This window comes from Macaca fascicularis, chromosome 8 (genome assembly GCF_037993035.2).
Source record: "Macaca fascicularis isolate 582-1 chromosome 8, T2T-MFA8v1.1".
NCBI lineage: Eukaryota > Metazoa > Chordata > Mammalia > Primates > Cercopithecidae > Macaca > Macaca fascicularis.
The window spans coordinates 21,637,781-21,656,785 of NC_088382.1; the positions used below are offsets into that span (position 1 = coordinate 21,637,781).

The following is a 19,005-nucleotide window of genomic DNA, read 5'->3' on the forward strand; positions in this document are numbered from 1 at the left end:
CCTCTCTGGTCATTACTTCGCTATCCCCTGTTCTGCATGCCCTTCTATGTAACCGTTGGGATGGTTTCAACTCCACATTTATATCACAATGTCTAACAAACTGCTATAGGTGAATACGAAACACAAAATCAATTGGTAGCTATTACTATTGAATGACTTAGACTGTCTCATTTGGAGCCACTATAAATATTCTTCGAATATATTATCTGCTGATATCTTCATTTAAAACCAAGCTCAAAGGATGACATTCTTAGACTGCTCTTAAAAATGCAAAAAAAATTTTTAATGCAACATTTATTACAGACCTAGGAAAAAGCTAACAGTAATCGTCACTTTGGAAGAACTGTACAATTATTTTAAAAGAGGACTCTATTCCAAGGCAGTTTCCAAAACTCTAATATACACTGCCAGATTACCTTACATTGGAAGGAAAACACTACATGGGGCATCAGTGGAAGACAGGATCTATTTAATTAGGGCTAAACTGAAGTTGAAAAATTTTAAGTCTAAGAAGCTTCCACTTTTCTAGCTGATAATACAATTTTACCATTTTTTTCTTAAAAAGGCAAAATACAAACTTTAAAATATTTTCAGCATATTGAATTCCTACTAGAAAAATAAAGCTCCAACTGCACATACACACACACACACACACACACACACACACAACACACACAACATTAGGGTTGACAGTTGGATTAAAAAAATGACTTTATCCTACCAAGTTCATTCTGACATCTTTATTTTTCACTGAAGGAGAAGACAGTGTTTAAACGGTAGAATTGGGAAGGAAGAAATAAGGGATAAATTACTGTAATCAAACCATTTCAAAACAAGGACTATTTGCTGTGCAAACTAAATGTGAAAGAGTGAGCAAGATAAATCCAATCAAGAAGTTTTCTGTAAGAAAAGAAAATGCTCCACGACATCTAATTACTATCCATTTTCTCAAATAAATGAGGGGTGAAATTGATGACTAAAAACATGTTACTCTTTCGTGTTCCCTGCAATCTACATCGTTTTATGTAATAGGATTCATTGGATCACTCCACCGTCCCAATAAGCACCAAGAATGTGATTTCACAATGCCATTTATTTTAAATTTATTTAAAGCATGAAATACAAAGTTTTTTTTCCCTAAGAAGCTTGTTAATTAAACCTCTTGTGAAGTGGAATCTTAACACACTAACATAAAAATCATCTACATATGTACAAAAAAATTGGCATCAAGTCTGAAAAACTGTACTTTCAGGTAAGATAAACTACAATTTGGAAAATGACCAAATTGTAATTAAAATTCTTATCTATTTGAAAAGCATATTCAAGACTCCAGTTTTCAATATATTATTTACTTCATGCCTCATTAAATAGGCAAAATAGCTACATGTAATTAAAACAATTTTCAACAAAGTTGAAATGGTCTTGATTTCCACTGAGAGAACATAAAAAGGGAAGGGAGACCACATTGTTACTTGGAGCTACATGGAAATAAATAAAAATGTTAGTAATTAAAGGAAGCTGGGTCCTAAATTGTCTATTAATTCATGGTTTTGAAAATGGCATTAAAAACGTTTTTCATAATTTGATGACTATCTTTTTTAAAAAATGCTAAGTATGTCTGATTAAGTGTCTTTCTAAAAATCATTCGGCTTCGTCCTAATAGCTATTTCAACATGTAAAAGAGCACAGAACCAGCAGTTTCACAAAAGGAAATAAAAACGCCATGAGCTCACAAGAAAGCAGAAGGGGCAACCGGAGACCAGGACAGAGACGGGCCTGCTCTGAGTGCCAGAGTCTTGGGCACATCAGCTCCGGGGTCGTTGCTGTCATCACAGTCTGGGAGGCCTTGACTCTTCAGTGGCTTCCTTCTCTGCCTGAACCAAGCCCTCCCCTGATGCGACCAACACTGCAAAAACTGCTTTTCCAATTAAACTTGTAAAAAATCTATTGGTTGAGCCTGGGAGGTCAAAGCTGCAGTGAACTGTGATCACACCACTGCATTCCAGCCCGGGTGAAAGAGTGCGAATCTGTGTCAAAAAACAAACAGGCCGGGCACAGTGGCTCACGCCTGTCATCCCAACACTTTGGGAGGCCGAGGCGGGCGGATCATGAGGTCAGGAGATTGAGACCACCCTGGCTAACACGGTGAAACCCCGTCTGTACTAAAAAATACAAAAAAATTAGCCGGGCATGGTGGCGGGCGCCTGTAGTCCCAGCTACTCCGGAGGCTGAGGCAGGAGAATGGCGTGAACCCGGGAGGCGGAGCTTGCAGTGAGCCCAGATTGCACCACTACACTCCAGCCTGGGCGACAGAGCGAGATTCTGTCTCAAAACAAACAAACAAACAAACAACTCCCCAAAACAAAACACAAAAACCAAAAACCACATATAGGGAGCTGGAACAAAATCTCTCTTCTGAGTAAGCCAAAGAATAAAGATGATTCTGCACCAAGGACACAGTTCCTAATCTGTGACAGCAAATGTACATTTTAGATAATGAACTGATTTTTCACTTCTAAAGACATGGTAAAGGTAAAGAAATTCAGGTTTGAACAGTTGTTTCCTAGGCTCTAAAGATAAAAAACATGAGAGATTCTCGAGAGCCTGGTCTGCAGACTGCCATCATCAGGAGGTGAACTCTAAGTAATTCACTGTCATGCACTAACCAGCCACCTACACCCATTGCTCTGAACCATTCCATCAATCATCTCCAGGGCAGTTCAGTTTTGTAACAGCCAGAACTGGAACAAGAATAACATCACAAGCCTTACAAAAATACTTTCAAGAGAGAAGCAGAGACTGGCAGGGACAGACACAAAGCCCATGACAGAAACTGAGAGAGAACTTCTGAAGCTGTGTCATAGCAAAGGCTTGTCAAAGCACTTGGCTAGCAGATGACTCACTCAGTAACAAAGTGGATATGAAGTTACTATCCAAATGTCAACAATGATGGATCATCAGAACCAACAGGAATTTCATGATTTTAATGTCAATTAAAACGCACACTCAATTCATAGCAATTTCTAATTTTTAAAGCACATATGAACTATGAGTATTACATTAAAATAATATTTGTCCTTTCTTCCATGAGCACTTTACATTCCTATAGTAATAATTAACTACCAATAGGGCATACATTGTTTTAGGTACTCTTGGGCTCAGGGGCACTGAGAGCAATAGAGAAAACACAGATAGGAGTGTGTTCTTACTTAGCTATAGAACAGACAAAAACACTGTACCATAAATGTTCTGTTATGCCAGATCATGACTGATACCTGGACTCTGGAACAGTTTTGAAATGTGCAAATATTTAAATCATCCCCTATACTGGTGTTGTATATCACGAGCTCTATCTCAGAGAGTTACAGAAACTAGAAAGAATTATTCACCCAAGTTTATTCCCTTTACCCAGTGTTTTCTCCAACCCTCACCTATACACTTGGTTTGCATCATGTTAACTGGTGCTTTTTCATGAGCTGATTTTAAGAGTCCACTAGCCATTCACTGCATAATACTGGTCTTCTCCTCCACACTGTCAGGACAAGTGTTTTCAGGGACTAGATGCTATGTTTATTTCTCACATAGCTCCCAACAAGACATTTTGTAAAGGGATCTGACATGACTATCATTATGCTCTGTGGATTTACTCTTTGCTTGAAAGTGAAAGGCAAATGTGAGTAAGTAACATTAAGTAAGGGGCCAGAAAAGAAAATGAGGCAAATGGTGATAAGGCAGACTGTGTGTAACCCGGAGAAGCAAAACAAGAGTTCTGGATAATGTAAGAAACTGTCTGGGGGAAAGGAACAAAGACAAGGACTTATTTTACTTTGGAGTTAAAGCAATATCAGGAAAGAAAAGAGATTCAGTGGAAATGAGACAGACGCTGGGGACTTGTTACTTTCAAAAGTCACAGGAAGGGGAATATGAGAAAAAGAGGAGTGGAGTGGATCAAACTGGAAACTTCTGGGCGAGCTTCTCGAGAGCAGTTGTCTGTGTCCTCTCTGCCTCTGCATCCTCAACTCTCCAATTGGCCTTCCATACTCACCACCACACTGAAACTGCTTTATCGACAACATCCTACTTGCTGAATTCACATGGCACTCTCCAATTCCCTATCTTACCTTTTCATGACAGGGCACATTTCAAACATTTCTTAACGTCTGTGGTACCCGTTTTCTCTCTGACTTATCACACAGGCTCCTCCGCTGTCTCTTCTTCCAAGGGCACATATGAGCATCTGGTCCATTGGCTCTGTCCTCTATCTTCTCCTCACTCTTGGAGTGACATCATCTACTTGCATGGCTTAAATTATCAATTCACTGTTAATGACTGTTCAGATCTGCATTTCTGGCCCCTTGATTGGCTCCAGATCAGAGTATGCATAATTGCTTACTGGACACATCCATTTATTATTTCACATACCCTGAATTCAACACCTCAAACTAAACTCTCCAAGTAGAACTATGTTTCTCCCTCCATCTTACCCCTGCTCTCGTTCAAGTTAATCTGGTCTCTACGTCTTTGATAGAACCTGTTTCTAAGTCATTCTCCATCCTGCAGCCAGACTGATCTTTTTTTTTTTTTTTTTTTGAGACAGAGTTTTGCTCTGTCACCCATGCTGGAGTGCAGTGGCGAGATCTCGGCTCACTGTAACCTCCGCCTCCCAGGTTCAAGGAATTCTCCTGCCTCAGCCTCCTGAGAAGCTAGGACTACAGGCACATGCCACCGCACCTGACTAATTTTTGTATTTTTAGTAGAGATGGAGTTTCACCATGTTGGTCAGGCTGGTCTCGAACTCCTGACCTCACGATCCACCTGCCTCGGCCTCCCAAAATGCTGGGATTACAGGCATAAGCCACCGCATCTGGCCCAGACTGATCTTTTTAAAATATAAATATGGATGCTGTGTGTGGTGGCTCATGCCTATAATCCCTGCACTTTGGGAGGCCAAGGCAGGAGGATCGCTTAAGTTGAGGAATTCAAGACCAGCCTGGGTAACAAAGTGAGACCCCATCTCTATAAATAATAGAAAAATTAGCCAGGTGTGGTGGTGCACACCTGTGGTCCCAGCTACTCAGGGGGCTGAAGTTGGAGGACTGCTTGATCCTGGGTGGGGTCAAGGCTGCAGTGAGCCGAGACCCTGCCATTGCACTCCAGCTTGGGTAACAGAGACCTAGTTTCAAAAAAAATCAAGTAAAATAATCATGTCACTCCCCATTTAAAATATGTGATAGCTCCAACTGCTCTAAGATAAAGTCTCAACTCTTTAACATGGTTTTCTAGGCTCTTCCACCCCAAACACCACTGAACCTGTAATTCCCCATACAGGCTATATCACATCTAAGTATCCATACAGGTTTATCTCTGAGTTCCCTTATATGACTAACATCTATTTGTGTTTTTAAGTGTGGGGTTAAACAGTGCTTTCTTCATGAACTCTTTCACCATCTTCCCCTCTCTTGCTCATGTTAAGTGCCCTTCCAGATGTGTTTCCATGGCACCCTCCTCTCTTCGCAGCATTTCTCAAATTGCACTGAATTGGCCTTTTATTTGTTAATTTCTTCAGAATAAAGAAGAGAGCTCCTTTGAGCACTGCACCTTGCTCACAATCACATCTCCAGTGTGTAACATTCTAAAAAGCGGGCAAAGTCCTGATCTTATATATGCACTCATGATTGACTTGCTTCCTACGTAAATTTATGGCCCTCTGTATCAGAAAGGTAGTTTACTAGCCAAAGTTCAGCCGATATTGGACACTTGAGCCACATTTTAAGTGTCAATCTGAGAGATATAAAACAGGATGCCAACACTTCCACATATTTCATGCTTTCTGGGAACAACACACCTGAGAAAGGTCTATGTTTGAAAATCTCAAAGTTTACCTATTCAAATAATAGAAGATACAAGACATATTCCAGTGAAAGAGTGGAAAGTCTCATATTGCAGTGAAAGAGTGGCTGGAGTCAGGGAAGTGCAACCAGAGTGAGGACAAACCCATCAGTCTTTACTCAGGTCAGAAGCTGAAGGGAAGGTTAATGCACAGTTGCTGTGCAGTGGCCAAGTTAGTTGAATCTGGGCGAAGCCGTAACAGAGACCTCTCCTCACAACAGCATTTTTTTTTTTTTTTTTTTTTTGAGACAGAGTCTTGGTCTGTCGCCCAGGCTGGAGTGCAGTGGCTGGATCTCAGCTCACTGCAAGCTCCGCCTCCCGGTTTCACGCCATTCTCCTGCCTCAGCCTCCCGAATAGCTGGGACTACAGGCGCCTGCCACTTCGCCCGGCTAGTTTCTTGTATTTTTTTAGTAGAGACGGGGTTTCATCGTGTTAGCCAGGATGGTCTTGATCCCCTGACCTCGTGATCCGCCTGCCTCGGCCTCCCAAAGTGCTGGGATTACAGGCTTGAGCCACCACACCCGGCCCCCACAACAGCATTTTAAACTTCCAGTAATTGCAAGGGTCTCACACTAAAGCGTTCATATTTACTCAAGAAGAGACTAACGGAAAAAATACTAGCTTGGCTAGCACCATCCTTACAATACCGAGTAGGTTAATGAACTTTAGAATGCCAGGCTTTTAATTTAAAAAATGGGAACAGTATCCTCCAATAAGGTTGTGAAGCTCAGATGCAAGAAGTAACCTACAAACTATTACACTAACAAACCAGTCTTATTTCTGGTTAAATGGCCAATGAAGCAAGCTGGCTCAGGCAATCTGCCAAGCCATTTCCTACATTTGTGATGTATAATGCTCTGATCTTGGAGTGGTTATTCTTTTAGATACGAAATATACAGAAATGATCTGCAGGGCTATGTGGGCTTTCTTTAATACAGGAATACGGCTCTTAAATGTCTCTTCAACAAGGTGGGGGGGGGGCTCCTTGTGTTTATTTGTTTCATATTTTTGCCATATGGAATGGGTATACAGAGTCTATGGCTTATTTTTTCATAAAGGGAGTATCAAAATCTCCAGGGTTAAGGTGGTGGGAGGGAGAGGGAGAGGAGGCATGTGCCTGATCTTTGGTAAAATTCCTCCAACTAGAAGCCAAGTATGCAGAAGTCATGTCATATATATAATTAATGTGTAAAGGAATGAGAAATAGGGGGGAGAGGGTATTTTTGACCAGTGTTTATGCCGCATCTCTAGCTCCAGAACACGAAGCCCTCTGCCTTGCCTAGCACTATTGCTAGGAGGATTTATAGAGGCATTTGTCTCCGATCTGAAGTGGAAACAAAGGTAGAAGAAATTACTTATTTTTCATTAAAGGTATCAGGGAAACTACAGGCCCTTTTTTTGATGGTTGAGAAGGCCTAACTCTTAATCATTTCATACACAAACTGTTGTAGGAAGAGTGTGAAAAGGTAGGAAAATAAGGTCGGAATAAAGCCAGTCACTTTATTTTTATTTTATTTTTGAGACAAGGTCTCACTCTGTCACCCAGGCTGGAGTGCAATGACCCAGTCTTGACTTACTGCAACCTCTGCCTCCCGGGCTCAATCAATCCTCCTGCTTCAGCGTCCTAAGTAGCTGGGACCACAGGCAAGCACCACCATGTCTGGCTAATATTTGTATTTTTTGTAGAGATGGGGTTTTGCCGTGTTGCCCAGGCTGATGTTGAACTCTTGGGCTCAATCAGTCTACCCACCTCAGCCTCCAAAGTGCTGGGATGACAGGTGTGAGCCACTGTGCCCAGTCACACCAGACACTTTATTCCTTATGAGATGAATAAGAATCAGGAAAGGACTAAAAGAAAAAATACTCTCATTTCTTATAAGAGTCATCAGGAAGGGAACCAATATTTACTATTAACCTACTGAGCAACAGGTGTTTTCATGTATTTAATCATTTCTTTATATCAACTATGCAACATCATTTCCCCTCATTTTATAGATAAATGAGTTGAGGCTTAGAGAGGATAATTAACTGCTCCAAATCAGCAATTAGTTAAGTGACAGACTTGGAGTTTGACAAGGCATGTCTACTTCCTGGAGTATGACTCTTCATAGTCTTCAACGTGTGACTGTTCTTTTGGAAGAGTACTGAAGAGCCACTTTGGATGGGATGGGAGTAGTGAAAGAGGAAAGAGGTTGAGCGAATGGAGACCATGAGGACTTGGCACTCGCTCCTGTGTAATTTCAGCTGTGCCTAGTTTTCCTTCTGATGACTATTGTGACTTTTTTTGTTTATTTGTGTTTTGGACGGGGAAAGCCTTTACTATTACTCTCTACTTGTAATGAGGAAATGCGAATTGAATTATTCTTGAATTGCTCTATATGGGTAAAAATCATTATACGCTATTATATAGTTGAGAAGTCTTGGTGAAAGCCTTAAAGTAACTGATGAGCAACTGATAATGAAATGAGGCCCTAAAGAGAATGTTATTCCAGTGGCTGAGGGGGTGGTTTGTGTATGTGTGTGGTATATATGTGTTTACAGTCAAGGGAAAGTGGTCATTAAAGCCAGCCATTATGGACTTATGGAATGGTTGGAATTGCCAGCCGTTATGATTTCTTTCGAAGACCAATTTGATTCATTTAAACAGGGAAGCAGAGGCCCTGTTACCTTCTGTCTCAGGCAATGCTACCCCTCATTTATCCCGAAGGCCAAGACACTGGCAGCCGCAGAGGGAAAATGGAGGACACTCAGGAAGGAAGTTAACTGGAAGCCCTCGGTCAGGAATCCTTGATGCTGAGAAATGTATATGGAGTAGAAAAGTGTGGAGAAAGAGAGAATGGATGTAGAACCTGAGTGTGCTAGTGAGGCCCTTAAGGACAGAAGCTGGATCCTGGGATCTGTGCATCGCCATCTCTGGCAAAGCCCCTGTTTTACGTAAGAGGCTAAATGAGTGAGCCTTTGTCAAACTGAATTACACGAACTTCGGGCCAGGGCTTTTTCTCCTCTCCCCTCACCCAAATAGTGGGGGACTGGCTGAAGAAGGGAAGAAGAAGAAGGAGAGACATTTCTGCTATACCAGAATCCTAGGAGTGTAAATACTGGCATCCTAAGAGCACACAGGGGAGAACAATGTGGCACTCGTAGGGCACATGCCCCACACAGGTTCTGTGAGGAGGGCTGCTTAGCATGGGGGACACTATGCCATCTAAGTCCTTTGAGTACCTGAGTATAGGTGGGAGGGGCAGTGACCTCTGACTCAAAGAGCTTGAAATTCCTTGAGGGAAGAAAACAGCTTCTTTTGTAAAAGGGAAAGTTTAAGACACTATGATACCACCTCTTTAATTTTCATGATATCTTCATCATTTGAAACGTAATTTTTCATCATCTTTCTACTGCTTGCTACTCCCCCTCTAGCCTATAATGCAAATGTAAAAAGTAGTTTGCCATTCTTTGAATATGCCACATTCTCTCAAATCTGCTATTTTCACCCTTCTCTGGCTAAAATGCTTTTTCTCGCCTGCGTGCCTGGCAAACTCCTGCTCATCCTTCAGGCATCAGTTCAAGTCATGTTAACTCCTCAGGGATGCATCCTCTGACCTTTGTAAGTATGCTTAGGCGGACTTCTTCAGGAAGATGTTTCCGCACCTCTATTAATCCATCTCATTGCTTACTGAATGCTCAGTCTATCTGTTTCCTCCTGTTTTGTGAGCTCTACGTAGCCAGGGATTGTATCTTAGTCATCTTCGGAAGCCTAGAATTTTGCACAGCACCTGATGTGATAAATGGCTTTGGCAGGATATAAAACCCAAACTGTAGAAACCCCAAACCAGCTTGCAATCATACAATTTACTTTTCGTGTAGCATCTGCTATCACGTGCTGGTAGGTTAGGCTTCCAACTAGGGGGAAAGATTAATTAGCAATGTGACATTAGTAACCCACTGCAGGATGCACACATCACCAGGATTAGCCCTTAACACATGCTACAATCTGGGCAAGGGGAAGAAGTTTAACTACCTCAAACTCTTGCTTGAGGTAGGTGGATGGCTCAATACTCCAAAGGACACTCTGATGCAAAGTTCTCCTCAACAGTGGGCAGTACTCTATTAATGTAACAGGGAGTGGCATTTCCAGATGTTGATGCCCATAAGGTCTTCCTTCTTGTACAGTCTACCTACCTTTTTAATTTTTAGTTTCACAAATTAGGAAGAAACTATAGAATCAGATAGAAACTACACAACCAGGTAGATATAGCTATACAAGACCCAGAACTGTGAAGTTGAAGTTTCCATTGATTGATGAATTAGTCTCTAGGATCTGTGCAAAGTTTCTAGGAATAGATATTAGTTCTGATTTTTTAAAAAAGAGCATTAACAACAATAAGAAGAGAGTGGAGACTGGTTATCAAACATGGCCACCCTTTTGCAGGCTTATTCTCATCATAAGTAGACAGTACAGCTATGCTAGCATTCTTATGATTTAACTGAAATAGCAACCTGAACAATAGCCCATGATTCTACTTTTCACTCTTCATAAATGTATAATTTCCTTAGTGCCAGGCTTTTCTCTTTAGAAAAGCAATTTCACCCAACTTTCTCCACACGCACATTTGCCACACTCCAGAGCTATCATAAATCTAGAGAACCATCCTTCTTGGAGCTCTAATCCAAGCTGATGCTGAAGCTTCAAAGTTTACAAAGTTGTTCCCTTGTCAATACTAACCCATTCTCTATCTTGATGACTCAAACTCCCAATACATTGATCTGAGGAAGAGGACAGTGATGTAGAAAGAGCTGGTAACTTCGAAACAGCATCTTCCTTTGCATCACTCCTCTCAAATGTTGAATGTGAGAATAGTTTTCTCTTCCCAGGCCCACCCTGAGACGGAGTGGGTGGAAATCCGGTGGCTAGGTATTCAGAGAAATGGTTTTGCCAAAGACAGCTATGCCCCTTCCAGAGATTTTAGACAAAATAAAGAAGTGAGCCAAGAGAATGGAATTTGTGCTGGGGAAACAGCTGTGATATGTGAAATTTAATTTCAAAGGGTTCTTCCTTGCAGAGACAAGGGCAGCTAAAAGGACCAGTGTGGGCCCAGCATGCACACACATGCTGATCTGGCAGAGGGAAGAGTAGCTGACTTACAAACTAGAAGCTGTGCCGACTCCATAGGAAAATAAAGACAATACAAGATATCCAGCCACCTAAGAGCATGGATAATCTCCAAGTATCAACAATTGCTTCCATTTCTCCCTTGTCATGACCCTCAAAGTAATGTGAGAATTTTAGAAGGATGCGGCAAATCATTTACTTTGTGATCTTTAGGTTTCAACTAACTCCATACCTCTTTCTACAAAGGCTATTTTCCCACAAAGAGATCATGGTCCAAGGTAAAGCATTCCATGCTCCAATATTCCTTACCGGCCGGGCGCGGTGGCTCAAGCCTGTAATCCCAGCACTTTGGGAGGCCGAGACGGGCGGATCACGAGGTCAGGAGTTCGAGACCATCCTGGCTAACACGGTGAAACCCCGTCTCTACTAAAAAATACAAAAAACTAGCCGGGCGAGGTGGTGGGCGCCTGTAGTCCCGGCTACTCGGGAGGCTGAGGCAGGAGAATGGCGTAAAAACCCGGGAGGCGGAGCTTGCAGTGAGCTGAGATCCGGCCACTGCACTCCACCCTGGGCGAGATAGCGAGACTCCGCCTCAAAAAAAAAAAAAAAAAATATTCCTTACCTGATGTATTCCAAAAGGAAGATGACAAAAGGGTTTGTGTTAGATATGGTCCTTCCTAATCTGGACACTTGAAAACAGTTCAGATTAAAACAAAAAAACCCAGAAATAATTATAAAAGTGTTGTTTACAAAGTTGCTCTGGTAATATGCAAAATGTTAATGAAAGATACGGGTTTCCAGAGGCAGGGTCTGGAGAAGGGGTGGGAGGCACCAGATCCAGTCATGAAAGTGGCAAGAAGCAGTCCTAAAATGAGCCAAGGAGATGAATGAGGAGGAAAAGGCTTCCAAGCAGAAACAAAAAAAGAAAAGACAAAGACATTCGAGGAGCTGAAAGCAAAGGCTGTGGGCAAGGGTCCCCTGCTCAAAACGTTGATTTAAGAAATCTGGCCAAAAGTTGTTCTTTGTGTCTGAGGTGATGGTGACCCTTGCCTTCCATTCTTAAGCATCTGTATTCCCTGCCATAATATCTTTTGCCACCTACAGCTAAAATGAAGTGCTGTGTTGGAACCTGTTGAACATTTAAGAATAAACTTTTGTAAAGAACAAAAACAAACAAGCAAACAAAACAACAACAGCAACAACAAACAAAGGCAAAAAAGATATAGTATAGTTGAAGTATAGTTAAAGTCCTTTAAATAAAGATATGGGTAGACTAAGGAAGGCTAGTTTTAAAAAAGAGTAATTCTTTCAATCTTATGTATGGCATTATTATAATATTTTGAAACATTTAAAATAACAGTAAATCAAATGTATTCCTTCCCAATCTTCATTCCAAAGCAGCTGATCATCTCAGCGGTGCAAGTGTGCATACTATGAGGGGTCACCATCTGATTCAGTACTGTGGATGGTAAATCAAAGGGAGGCCTCTTTTCCAGAGAAACACAGGTGTGGAAAGGCAACTACAGTAGTGTGGAAAGCGTGGAAGGACGTGTTTGTGGACAAACACAAAAACAAAAAGTTCAAAATGAATCCTTTCAGATCCTTTCCTCTGAATATCCGTATGTCAATAATATACTGAAAACAGACATGTTGTCACAAACTTCTGTAAGGAATGAAATTAGGTATAATCTTTCTAGAGGTAATTTAGAAAAATGTTTTCAGAACTGTAAACAGTTCCTACCATGTGCCCCATGACACCCCTAGGAATCTTAAGAAAATAAAGAGATATGTGCACATGTGTGTGTGTGTGTGTGTGTGTGTGTAGTGTTATTTATGAATGTAAAACTAAAAAAAAGTATGTCTGAAAGTGGGGAAAAGGCTAAATTATGAGAAATCTATTTAACAAAAAATACTACAAGCATTTAACAATGAGTATGTTTATAAATGATCTAAGGACAGAAGAAACAAAACCATAATTATATATCATTTCACAGTCACCAAATACCAGATTGATGAAAAGCAAAAATGTTTCTAAAAACCTTTTAATAAGAAACTGTTTATAATATAGAGAGTGAAAAGAATAAGATGCCAAAACTGTGTTATATTCTGATTCCACATAGATTTAAACAGTCTTTTCCTGGGAGTGATGTTAGCAAGAGCAGAACAGGAAGTCCCAGCTCTCATCCCCCCATAAAAATATTGAGTAATCAATGATTTATGGACCAAAATACCTACTAAGAGAATGCCAAAATCCAGTTAAGAGGTTGTAGTACCCTAGAAGAGCACAAAGCCAAGAAACCCACACTGAAACAGGTCACAAGAGTGATTTCATGTTACCCATATCAGTGCCTCCCTGAAGCTGGCATGCCTCAGCACCAGAAGAGAACGCCCTGGCCCCTGACATCTCTCACAGGGGAAAGTAAAGAGGTCTTTGATATTCTGGCTTTTCAGAGGGCTGACTGGATAATGGCTTTACCTTGGTTCACTTGGAACACTGATGGAATTGGAATAGTGTGGATACCTGGGCACTGCTAAGAACAAAGCAAAGTGGTGGGTGGCTCGCTGTAGTCAGCACAGCTTGATGCAATTGGGAGAAAAGGTGATGAGCCTGAAGCTTCTACTTTGGGAAGGCTGAAGAAAGGTAGAATGTGTGGCCCTCATTCCAGCTCTTCTTAGTCCCAAGGGAATAATTTGTCTCACCTCACTCAGAGCCCTAACAGAACTAGCATAGTTTGGATGCCTGAAGGACACTTAGAACAGAATAGAGAGACAGGTGGCTTGCTGTGGCTGGCACAGCTTAGCGTAATTGGGAGGTGCACACAACTGGAGATTTCTCCCTTGGGAGAGAGAGAGTGCAGCAGAGTATGCATCTAGCATTCTGGCTTTTTGGAGGGCTGTCTGAGGGAGTGGTATCTGACTCTCCTGATTCAGGGCACTGATGGCATACACTGAGGGCTTGGTGGCTGCTTAGAACAGGGGACGGCTGGCTAGCTTCCGGCTCTAAAACCAGATAACTTGCAGTATTGAAGACAGACATCAGAGGGTGCAAGGATTATGGGCTCCTGAAAAAGGATTCAGAGTTCTCTAAAATCTCTAGCAAAGATGACTGGTGAGGGGCTTCTGCTCTAGCAAGCCAGTCTCTATACTGGAAGAGGTGGCTGATTCTTCAAATGTGCAGATCCCAATACAGCTACAAGAGACAGGAAGAAACAGGAAAACATGGTTCAATGGAACAAAATGAATTTCCAGAAATAGACCCTAAAGAAACAAAGGTGTACGAATTACCTGCATAACCGGTGTAAAGATGCTCAACAAGCTAAAAAAAAAGATGAATAAACAAAATGAGAATACCAACAAAGAGAAAATATTTAAGGGAACTAAACAGACATTTTCAAGCTGAAGAATACAATAACTCAACTGAAAAATTCAGATGAGAGGCTCAAGAGCAGAAAACAAAGAAGAAAGAATGAGCAAACTTGAAGACAGGCCATTTGAAATTATCCACTCAGAGAACAAAGATAAATAAGAATGAAAAAGAGTTAAGAGAGCTTTAGGCATTAATGGTACACACCATTATGCAGACCAACACATTATGGAAATCCAAGAAACAGCAGAAAGAACAAAGAAGTCACAAAGCTTCTTTACAGAACACTTTTCAAATCTGAGGAAGGAAACAGACATCTAGATTCGAGAAGCCTAATGACAACCAGGATTAATGGAAATAAATTAAACTGGGACCAAGGACAAAATTATAAAAAGTCAAAGAAAAAGAAAAGACCTTGAAAGTAGCAAAAGAAAAGTGATTTGTCTGTGGATTTCTCAGCATAAATGATCCAGGGCCAGAAGTGACTGTGATGATATGTTCAAGGTGCTCAAAAAAACAAAAACAAAAACAAAAACAAAACAAAAAACAAAACACACACACACACACACAAACACTTGCCACACAAGCATGTTACATCCAGCAAAACTACCCTTTAAAAATGAAAGATAATATTTTCTCAGGTAAACAAAAGTTGAGAGTTCATTACTGCTGGACTTGCCTTAGAAGAAAGTCTAAAGGGAGTTCTTCAAGTTGAAATGAAAGAATGCTGAACAGAAACATGAAAGTATAAAGCTCAATGGCAAAAGTAAACAAAGACAGGACTTGGTATCCATGGGAGATTTGTCCTAGGATCCCTGATAGATACCAAAATCCACGGATGCTCAAGTTGCTTACATAACATGACACAGTATTTGCATATATCCTATGTATATCCTTCTGTACACTTTAAATCATCTCTAGATTACTCATGATACCTAATAAAAGGCCTACGTATCACTACATTGGCATAGATTCAACATAGTACTCAGCATGTGGAAAATTCAAGTTTTGTTTTTTGAAACTTTGTGGAACTTTTTTTTCTGAATATTTCAATCTCAGGTTGGTTGAATTCAAACGCAGCAATCACTGATATGGAGTGCTGACCATATGTAGGAAAAATACACAATACTTTAATATTGTAATAGTGGTGTGTAAATGACTTTTAACTCTGGTATAGAAATTTTTCAAAAAGTATTAAAATACTTTACCTATAAATATACATTAGTGGGAACACAATACAAAAGGATATAATTTGTGAGGGAGTAAAAGTATAGTTTTGACATATGACCTGAAATCATTATTAGCTTAAAATAGATCATTTTAACTGTTTTATCTAAACCTCATGGTAAGCAAACAAACAAAGAAACGCCTAAAAGACACACAAAAGAAAATGAGAAAGAAATAAAGGTTATTACAAAAAAAAAATCAGTGAAACAGAAAGGAATACTAGTAAGAGTAAAGTAAAAAAGTGACAAGATAGAAAAGAAAATAAATAGCAAAATAGCAAGAGTAAGTCTTTCTGTATTGATAATTACTCTAAATATAAATGGATTAAACTCCCAATCAAAGCTGGGAGTGTGGCTGAATGTATTGAGAGACAGAGACAGAGAGGGAGGGAGAGAGAGAGAGAGACACACACACACACCTAAGTATATGCTGTCTACAAAAGACTCACTTTAGATTTAAAGACACACACACCTGAATGTCAAACAATGGAAAAAATATTACATGCAATTGGTAATAAAAAGAGCAGAGAGGTAGTCATACTTATATTATACAAAATAAGTAAAAAACTGTCAAGAGAGAACGAATGACATATAATGATGAGTCACTTCATCACAAAGACATAACAATTATTAATACACATGCAGCCATCATCATGGCACGCAAATATATAGAGTAAACATTGACAGGACTGAAGGTAGAAATTAACAATAGTAGGATATTTCCTCACTCCACTCTCTAAATGTACAGAACTTCTAGGCAGAAGATCAATAAAGAAACAGAGAACTTCAAAAACACAGTGGACCAAATATCCTAGCAGACATATACAGAACATTCCACTGAACAGCACGAGAATATATATTCTTCTGAAGTGCACATGGAACATAATCTGGGACGGATAAAATTCAAAGTTACAAAACAAATCTTACCAAATTTAAGAAGACTGAAATAATGGCAAACATATTTTCCAATCACAAAGAAAGCGAAGTAGAAATTAACAGCAGAAGGAAAATGGAGACTTCACAAATATGTGGAAATTAAGCAACATGGTCCTGAACAATCAATGGGTCAAAAAAAAATCAAAAAGGAAATTGGACAATAATTTGAGACCAACAATAATGGACACACAATATGCCAAAACTTATGGAAGGAAACAAAAGCAGTACCAATAGGCAAGTTTATGGCAAGAAACACATTAGAAAAGAAGGAAGATTTAAATAAACAACCTATTTTTACACCAGATAAAGAACAAAGTAATGCAAAGTTAGCACAAGACAGACACAATAAAGATTAGAGCAGAAATAAATGAAATAGAGAAATGAAAATCTAATTAAAGGTTAGAGCAGAAATAAATGAAGTAATAAAAAAAAAACTAAAAATTTCTTTTCAAAAGATGAACAAAATTGACAATCCTTTAGCTAGATTAAGAAAAAAATAGAGAATACTCAAATAAAAAAATCAGAAATGAAACAGGAGGAATTGCAATTGATGCCACATAAACTAAAAGGATTCTAAGAAACTATTATGAACAATTATACACCAACAAATTGGGAAACCTAGAAGAAAGGGGTAAATTACTAGAAACCTATAATCTACCAAGACTGAAGTATGGAGAGCTAGAAAATCTGAAAGGATCTATAATAATAAGTGCATTGAATCTGTGATGAAAACCTTTCCAACAAAGGAAAGTTTAGGACCAGATGGCTTCACCAGTGAATTCTACCTAACAGTTAAATGACTAATGCCAATCATTCTCAAACTCTTCCAAAAAATTGAAGAGAAGGGAACCCTTCCAAACTCATTTCACAAGGCCAGCATGACCCTGATATCAAAACCAGAAAACAGTACTATGAGAAAACTACTTGCCAATATCCATTATGGGCATAAACGCAAAAACTCTAAACAAAATGATGGCAAACTGAATTCAACAGTACATTAAAAAGATCATATACAATGACCAAGTGAGATGTGTCCTTGGGATGTAAAGGTGGTTCAACTATGAAAATCAGTCAAAGTGATAAAACATATTAACAGATCAAAGGATAAAAATTACACGAACATCTCAATAGATGCAGGAAAGCGATGAAATTCAATATCCTTTCACGATAAAAAAAAAAACCCTCAAATGAGAAACAGTTTCAAATGATCTTATATGTAGAAAACCTAAAGATTCCCCAAAAGCCTATTAGAATAAACAAATTCAGCAAAGTTGCAGGATACAAAATTAACCATCAGTTCCATTTCTATACACTAACAACGAACAATCTGAAAAGGTAATAAATAATACCATTTACAACAGCATCAAAAAGTAGTAGAAAAATACTTAAGAACAAACTTGATCAAGAAGGCAAAAGACATATACACTGAAAACTATAAAACACTGCTGAAAGAAATTAAAGAAGACACATATAAATGAAAAGACATTCCATGTTCAGGGATTCAAAGATTAAACGTTATTAAAATGCCATACTGCCTACAGTGACCTACATATTCAATAAAATCTCTATGAATATCCCAGTGGGATTTTTTGCAGAAACAGAAAAAAAATTCTAAAATTTATACGTAATCACAAGACTCTGAATAAGCCATAAACGATACTGAAAAAGAAGACCAAAGCTATAGGCCTCGCATTCCTGATTTCAAAACATATTACCAAGCTACAATACCAAATCAATATGGTTCTGGCATAAAGACAGAAACATGCATAGACCAACAGAATGGAACACAGAGCTCAGATAAATTCAACACATACATGGGGGGAAGCTGGAACCCTTAAGTACTGTTGTTCAGATATAAAATGCTACATTGCTTTGGAAAACCATATGGAGTTTCTTCAAAAAACTGAAAACAGAACCATATGACCCCACAGTCCTACTTCTGGGTATTTATCCACAAGAAATGAAGTCAGGATCTTGAAGAGGTATTTGCACTCCATGTTCATTATGGCATTACTCACAATAGCCAAAAGGTGGAAACAATCTAAGTGTTCACTGGAGAATGAATAAAGAATATGTACTACAGTAGGCTCCCCTTATCTCTCCATGCGGGATGCGTTCTAAGACCCCCAGTGGACGCCCGAAATTTTGAATAGTCCTGGACCCTATATATAGACGACCCTTAAACAAAATGGGCTTGAACTGTATGGATCCACTACAATGCAGATTGTTTTCCATCAAATGAGGACTGATAATACGGCACTTGTGGGGCATGAAACCCAAGTATGCAGAAGCCCGCTTTTCTTATATGTGGATTCTACAGGGCTGACTGCAGGACTTGAGTACGTGGGGACTTTGGTATATAAGGGAGGTCCTGGAGCCGATCCCCTGTGTGCATGGAGGGATGACTGTATACTATGTTTTTCCTATACCTATCTAAGATAAAATTTAATTTATAAATTAGTCACAGTAAGAGATTAACCAC

General features: G+C 39.6%; 1 protein-coding gene across 8 annotated transcripts in view; it reads right to left on the reverse strand.

Moving 5' to 3' along the window:
- PSD3 (pleckstrin and Sec7 domain containing 3) overlaps positions 1 to 19,005 on the reverse strand; it is a 554,389-nt gene that overhangs the window by 41,852 nt on the left and 493,532 nt on the right. The window lies entirely within an intron of this gene.